At 35.4% G+C, this 7,118-nt stretch overlaps 1 pseudogene; it reads left to right on the top strand.

Moving 5' to 3' along the window:
• The first annotated feature begins 327 nt into the window (after nucleotides 1-327).
• LOC100928029 lies at nucleotides 328-600 on the top strand (annotated as a pseudogene).
• Nucleotides 601-7,118: the final 6,518 nt, after the last annotated feature.

Here is a 7,118-nt window from a genome sequence, read left to right as displayed (position 1 = left end):
AACTATAAATTGCCAAAAAATTATTGATTGGTCTTCACACTATGACTTCCCATACCACTGACTTCAAACTCATATAGAAAAATATACCTGTGGGCCATATATTAACTAATAAAACCACAAATTAACATTATCTATGTTGCATTTGGTATTTTTATTTTTACTTTTTGGTTGAATATTTTCCAATTATATTTTTATCTGCTTCTGATGGCACTGGGAGTTTTATGGGCCATTTGACACCTCTGCCCTACAACAATAAAATCAGAGAACTGAAACCCACTCCCTCAACCCCACTTTAAAATATGCAATCATTTTTTAAAAAATTATGCTATGTGCTTTTCTGGCAGTGAAGATCTCCTGGCCACTCTACCTCTTGCAAAAGACCTTCTGCAACCCTCTCCCAAGGAGGAGAAGCAAAAACACAATAAAAAGCATCTGGTGCAGAGTCACAACTCTTATTTCATGAACTAAAGTGCCCGGGGATGCTATAAAATCACACACAAAATGGTTCTCTGTTTTGGATGTTGTACTGTCTTCTGTCAGCCTACTGAAGGAAAGGCGAGACTTAAAGAAAGATGCTCCTGCAGACAGAAACAGCACTAATGACTGATTCAGGATGAATGAGAATCTGTAAAGAATAAAATAAATTAGATTCAAAAATATAAAATTATACTATATTATAGAAGTGCTTGTTTTATTACATAAATGTGTATATATATATATATATATATATATATATACCTTTTGTTTTCATTTTTTTCATTGAATGTCAGTTTACATTAATTTTCCAATATTTCTTTTTTAATTCTTTGCATTCATCATTTCTAATTCTACCTTCTATTCCAGATCACTTCAACAAATCTTAGCTTTGGCTCATCTTCAGGGTTTCTTAGAATGGATTAGCAGGGTCCCTTCTAGAAATGTACTCAGTGTGTGTAGTGGATCAAGTATAAGACAACTTTTTATTTCTTCCATCATAAAAGAAATGCTTAATACATAAAAGACTCATAAACATACATTGACAAAAACATAAAACATGAAACAGTAACCCACAGCTCCTCTTGTACTCTCCTAGGAGGCTGAAACTTATCACATTAAAACACGAAATACTTTGTGGGATTGATGAACAGCCATTTCATTTTAGGTTTGCACATCTGAGAAACTCACTCAAAGACCTTTTCCTTTAGTAAGCCAGGACATGATTTAGGTTTGTCCTTCTCTTGGGTGCCATATTTTTATCTTATACACATTATAGTAGCTTCAGGGAATAGTTTATTAACCCATGACACTACACTTTCTTAATATAAAAGGTAACTACTAAGGGTTGGAAGTATCTCTCAGTGTAACTGTTTATTCATTTATATTCAGGAAAGAAAACAAACCAGAAGGGGTCACTAAGGCTTTGAGAGTAAGCCTCAAATTCACAAAGATAAATATATAGTTTTACTGGATTATGAGAGCTGTTGCTATAGCTGTCAATGGTAGGTTGAAGGAGAATCCCTTTCCTACCATGGGCAGTCCAAGGGAGAGTTGTCTGAGTCAGAAAAGAAGAGAAGAACATGGGAACAAATGTAAAGTCTATTAAGTGAAAATCCCTCAAATCACTGAGAAAAGAGATTTACAAGTGAAATAATTCTGAGGTTCTACTTCATAGCCATCAGATCATAGAAATGACAAAAAGAGAGAAAGGAAAGAAAGAAAGAAGAAGGGAAGGAGGAAGGGAAGGAAGGAGTGAGAGAAGGAGGGAGGGAAAGAAGGAGGAAGGGAAAGAAGGAGGAAGGGAATGAAGGAAGAAGAAAGAAGGCAGGAAAGCAGGAAAGAAAGAAAAAAAGACATCCAAAGTCATGAAACTGAGTGAGTTTCCACTGGTTATATCTGAGTAGATATAAAAGAAAAAAAAAAGATCCTTATGTATGAAAATACTTAAGGCAGTTCTTTTTGTTTGGCAAAGAACTAGACTAAGAGGTTACTCATCTGCTGAAGAATGGCTGAATAAATTATGTTATATGGATTTAATAGAACATTATTGTGCTATGAGAAATGACAAGAGGAACAAATTCAGAAAAACCTGAGAAGGTTTATATGAACTGATTCAGTGAGCTTAGAAGATCCAAGAGAATAATTGATAGAATGACTACAATATATGACATGGAAAGGACCTTGGAGTGCCCATTAGAACGTTTCTAGTACTTGGTATATAGATATATATTAAATATTTGGTTGAGACTTAACAGCCACATTTTACAAATGAGCAAACAAATGAAGTGTTAGAACAGTTTGTTAGATATTTATAAAATAGTTACATAAAACTTTAATGAATACAGAAATTAATTACTTCTATAAAGGTAAATAATAATAGCATTGCAGAAATTTATGGTGTAGACCAGTGGTGTCATAGTCAAATAGATAAGCCATATTCTTAAAAAAAACCTATACATTAGCATTACATATGTTGTATTGTACTTTTCTTTATTTTGTTAAAATTTTTTCAGTTATGTTTTAATTTGTTTTGGGGAACCTTTGGGAATTTTGCTGGTAATAGGAAGCTAAGGGATGTGAATTTAACACCTCTGAGGAAGACTATGAGTATGAAAAATATCATATGAAGTAGGCTAAATAATTTAATCAAATGATTTAGGGGTTATTTCAAAGTAGTTCTTGCCAGTTCATCAGGAAGACAACCAAACCTACTAAGTGTTAGGAGGAGCCCACTGAATATGATAAAAAATATGTAGAAATCTTGATTCCTCTTTCCTACATTCCTGTAATACATTCCACTTTTTTCCAGTTTCACTGACTGCTGACACTGTGGAAACTTCAGCCAAGCAGCAATATATCAAACCAACAGCTCCAGGCACAAGGCTGTTTCAAATCAAAATGGATTTTATATTTTTTAATGAAAAGGAATGGCATATTGTGAATAATTCTAGAAATTTCTCAGTGCTGTGAAACTTGTATATGCTATTTAGATGTTGAAAGATGTACATTTCAATCAGGTCTTTCCATATTTTTCCAATGCTGTATGGGATTTAAATAGGACAGAAATATTTCAAAGGTTATTGAAAGAGTCAATTTATTCAGATCCATTCAAATTCACAAAAAGAATGTGGAGTGTCAACATATATCCCTTTTTTGAGGACTTTTGCTTATTTGCTCCAAAAGCCAGGTTTCCTATTTTATTCAGGGTCATACCAGTTTTCCTGACTTAGGTCTTGCAACTGGATCCCTATAACTCTAAAGGAGAGAGTAAAGCTGTTTGCCTTGCATAACTCTATCTCACTTAAATCCAATTTACTTGTAAATCAAGATATAACCATCCTAATATCATTGTTTCTCTTTCAAAATGAAGAACAGGGGGGGCGGAGCCAAGATGGCGGAGAAGACACACGGGACTTTCTAAGCTCTTCTCTTACCCTCTTTATCAATATTATATCGAGCCTCAAAAATAGTCTTGACTGTGACAATTCGTAAAGATAAGAAGTAGAACAACTCACCGGCCAAAGAAAATCTGCAGTCTCGCCAAAAAAGGTTGGTTCCGGGGCCAGGAGGGAGATCGGCGCAGACGGGGAGAGAAATTAGGTTCTGAGGAGAGTCTCAAACCGAAAGTGAAAGCACAGATCTCAGCACAAGCTCGCAGCCCCAACCCGTAGTACGGGGCTTTTCCTTGGGGCAGTTGTGATCCTGCACGGCAGGAGGATGTAGCCCGGGTTAGCCTCCAATCTGCGCAGTGGGGGAGCTCGCTTGGGGCCATAGAGCTTTCCAGGGCCAATTTGCACGGCAGAGACACTGGGCAGAGTTTGCAGCGGTCGGCCGCGGGTTGTGGTCTGCAGTCAGCTGCTAATACTCACAGTCCCACTAGAGGCTCCGGCCTGGGGCAGTGACACTTTCACCCCTTAGTCTCCAGCCGAGGGCAATCGCTAACCCACACAGTCCAACTGGGCACTTCGATAGCTTGGCCAGTGCTGAATCCACTTCCTGTTGGGGGAAGGGAAGACTCTCACTCAGAGCACTCCCATACCTCGGAGCCGGAAATCAGTTTACATCTCCCTGCTCTGCAGAGGAAGTTGGTAACCCCTTTGCCTAGGAGACATACCCCAAAGGCTTTAAAACATGAATAAAAAGATGAAAAGAACGATTGACAGCTTCTATGCAGAAAAGAGCAGGTCAGCAAACCTGAAGAGACCCAAACAGCAAAATGCATCAGACTGTACTCCTTTACATGATCCTCATAGAAGAGACCATTAAAACCTAAAAGAGAGTTAGAAGATAAATGGGGAAAGGAAGAAGCCTTACAAGAGAGCAACAATTTCCTGAAATACGAATTGAAAAGTTAAAATTCCCAGGAAGTGCAGGGAAACAAATTGGTGAATTGGAAAAATAAAGAACTGGCAAGAAAGGATTTATGAATTGGAAAAGACAAAGAACTTGGCAAGAAAGTGGATCTGTGGAATTGAAAAGAAAATAATTCACAAAAAAAAAAAATTAGTGAAAGGGAAAAATTTCCACAGACCAAACAATTCATTTAAAAACTCAATTGGACATATACAGAAGGAAGTAAAAAAAGCTAATGAAGAAAATAATTCTTTAAAAATTAGAACTGAACAAATAGAAACTAATGATTCATTGAGACAGCAAGAATCAGTCAAGCAAAAACAAAAAAATGACAAATGGGAAAAACCATGAATTATCTACTTGCAAAAACGACAGACTTGGAAAATAGATCTAGGAGAGATAATCTGAGGATTATTAGACTTTCCAAAAACTATGATGAAAAAAAGAGCCTAGATAATATTTTACAAGAAATCATCAAAGAGAATTGCCCAGATGTAATAGAATCAGAAGGTAAAATAGGCATTGAAAGAATTCATCGAACACCTTCTGAAAGAAACCCTAAAATAAAACCCCAAGGAATATTTGCAAATTGAACTATCAGATTAAGGAAAAAATTTATAAGCAGCAAAAAAAAAAAACCATTTAAATACTGAGGTGTCACAATAAGGATCACCCAAGATCTGGCTGCCTCTACATTAAAGGAAAGAAGGGCCTGGAATATGATATTCCGAAAGGCACAAGAACTTGGGATGCAGCCAAGAATAAACTACCCAGCTGGAGCATTTTCCTTCCAGGGAAGAAGATGGAATTTAATGAAACAAATGAATTCCATTTGTTTCTGAAGAAAACCAGAACTAAACAAAAATTTGATCTCCAACCATAGAACTAAGAGATGCAGAAAAGGTAAAATAACTTTGAGAATTGTATTTTGTGTGGATATACAAAAGAATACATGTATAATTTGATTGTATGATATAACAAAAAAGGGAAGTAGATATGGAAAAGGATGGCAGAATAAGGTGGAAGGAGGGATAAAAGAGGGAAACCACATCCCGAGGAAAGGAAACTTATCATATCTGAGGAATTTAGAAGGGGAGGAACATTGTGGAATCTTACTCATGGAGTTGGCTCAAAAAAAAATAATTGACATTTGTTTTAGAGAAAATTCTCTCTACCATTAAAAACGGGGAGAGGAAAAGGGAAAAGAAAAGAGTAAAGGGAAGGAAGGGGAAAAGACTCCAAAGGGGGAGGAGGGATTATAAAGAGGGAACATGTGATACAAGAGGGGTCAAGTTAAAAGGGGAAAGAGGGTTGGGGAGGCAAGAATAAGTAAAGCATAATCTGGGTATTAGGATGGCAGGAAATAAGATTTAGTAATTCTAATCGAAATGTGAATGGGATGAACTCCCCCATAAAGAGGAGGAGATAGCAGACTGGATCAAAAGTCAGAACCCTACAATATGTTGTTACAAGAAACACATTAAAGCAGGAGATACATAAGAGAAAGGAAAAGGCTGGAGCAAAATCTATTATGCTCAGGGAAAGTCAAAAAGAGGGGAGCCATCCATCTCAGATCAAGCAAAAGAAAATTGATCTAATTAAAAGAGATAAGGAAGGAAACTACATCCCAAAGGGTAGCATAAACAACGAAGCAATATCAATATTAAAACATATATGACCAAGTGGCATGGCATCCAACTTCCTAAAGGAGAAGTTAGAGAGTTGCAGAAGAAATAGACAACAAAACTGTAATAGTAGGAGGATATCAAACCTGGCACTCAGAATTAGACAATCAAACCACAAAACAAATAAGAAAGAAATTAAAGAAGTAAATAGAGTATTAGAAAAATTAGGTATGTTGGATCTTTTGGAGAAAATTGAATGGAGATAGAAATGAATATACTTTCTTTTCAGCAGTTCATGGAACCTATTCAAAAATTGACCATATATTAGGACATAAAAACCTCAAAATTAAATGTAAGAAAGCAGAACAGTAAATGCTTTCTTTTCAGATCATGATGCAATAAAATTACATTCAACAAAAAAGTTAGGGGAAATAAACCAAAAGTAATTGGAAACTAAACAATCTCATCTAAAGAATGATTGGTGAAGCAGCAAATTATAGATACATTAATAATTTCACCCAAGATAATGACAATGATGAGACATCATACCAAAATTTGTGGGATGCAGCCAAAGCGGTAATAAGAGGGAATTTTATATCCTTAGAGGCTTACTTGAATAAAACAGAGAAAGAAAAAAAAAGACTAAAAAAAGACTAAATTAAAACCCCCCAATCAAATACTAAATTGGAAATTCTAAAATTAAAAGGAGAAATTAAAAATATTGAAAGTAAAAAAACTATTGAACTAATTAATAAAACTAAGAGTTGGTTCTATGAAAAGCCAATAAAATAGATAAGCCTTTGGAAATCTGTTTAGAAAAAGGAAAGAGGAAATGAAATTAGTAGTCTTAAAAATGAAAAGGGAGAACTTTCCACCAATGAAGAGGAAATTAGAGAAATAATAAGGAGTTATTTTGCTCAACTTTATGCCAATAAATTTGATAACCTAAGTGAAATGGATGACTACCTCCAAAAAATATAGACTTCCAGACTAACAGAGGAGGAAGTAAATTGCTTGAATAGTCCCCCTTTTGAAAAAGAAATAGAACAGGATAAACAACTCCCTAAGAAAAATCCCCAGGACCAGATGGATTTATATGTGAATTTTACCAAACATTTAAAGAACAATTGGCCCAATGCTATATAAATTATTTGATAAAATAGG

This window comes from Sarcophilus harrisii, chromosome 3 (assembly GCF_902635505.1).
Source record: "Sarcophilus harrisii chromosome 3, mSarHar1.11, whole genome shotgun sequence".
NCBI classification, from domain to species: domain Eukaryota; kingdom Metazoa; phylum Chordata; class Mammalia; order Dasyuromorphia; family Dasyuridae; genus Sarcophilus; species Sarcophilus harrisii.
Note: the sequence above shows the minus strand (reverse complement) of the source record. Positions and strands in the feature narration are given on the sequence as shown.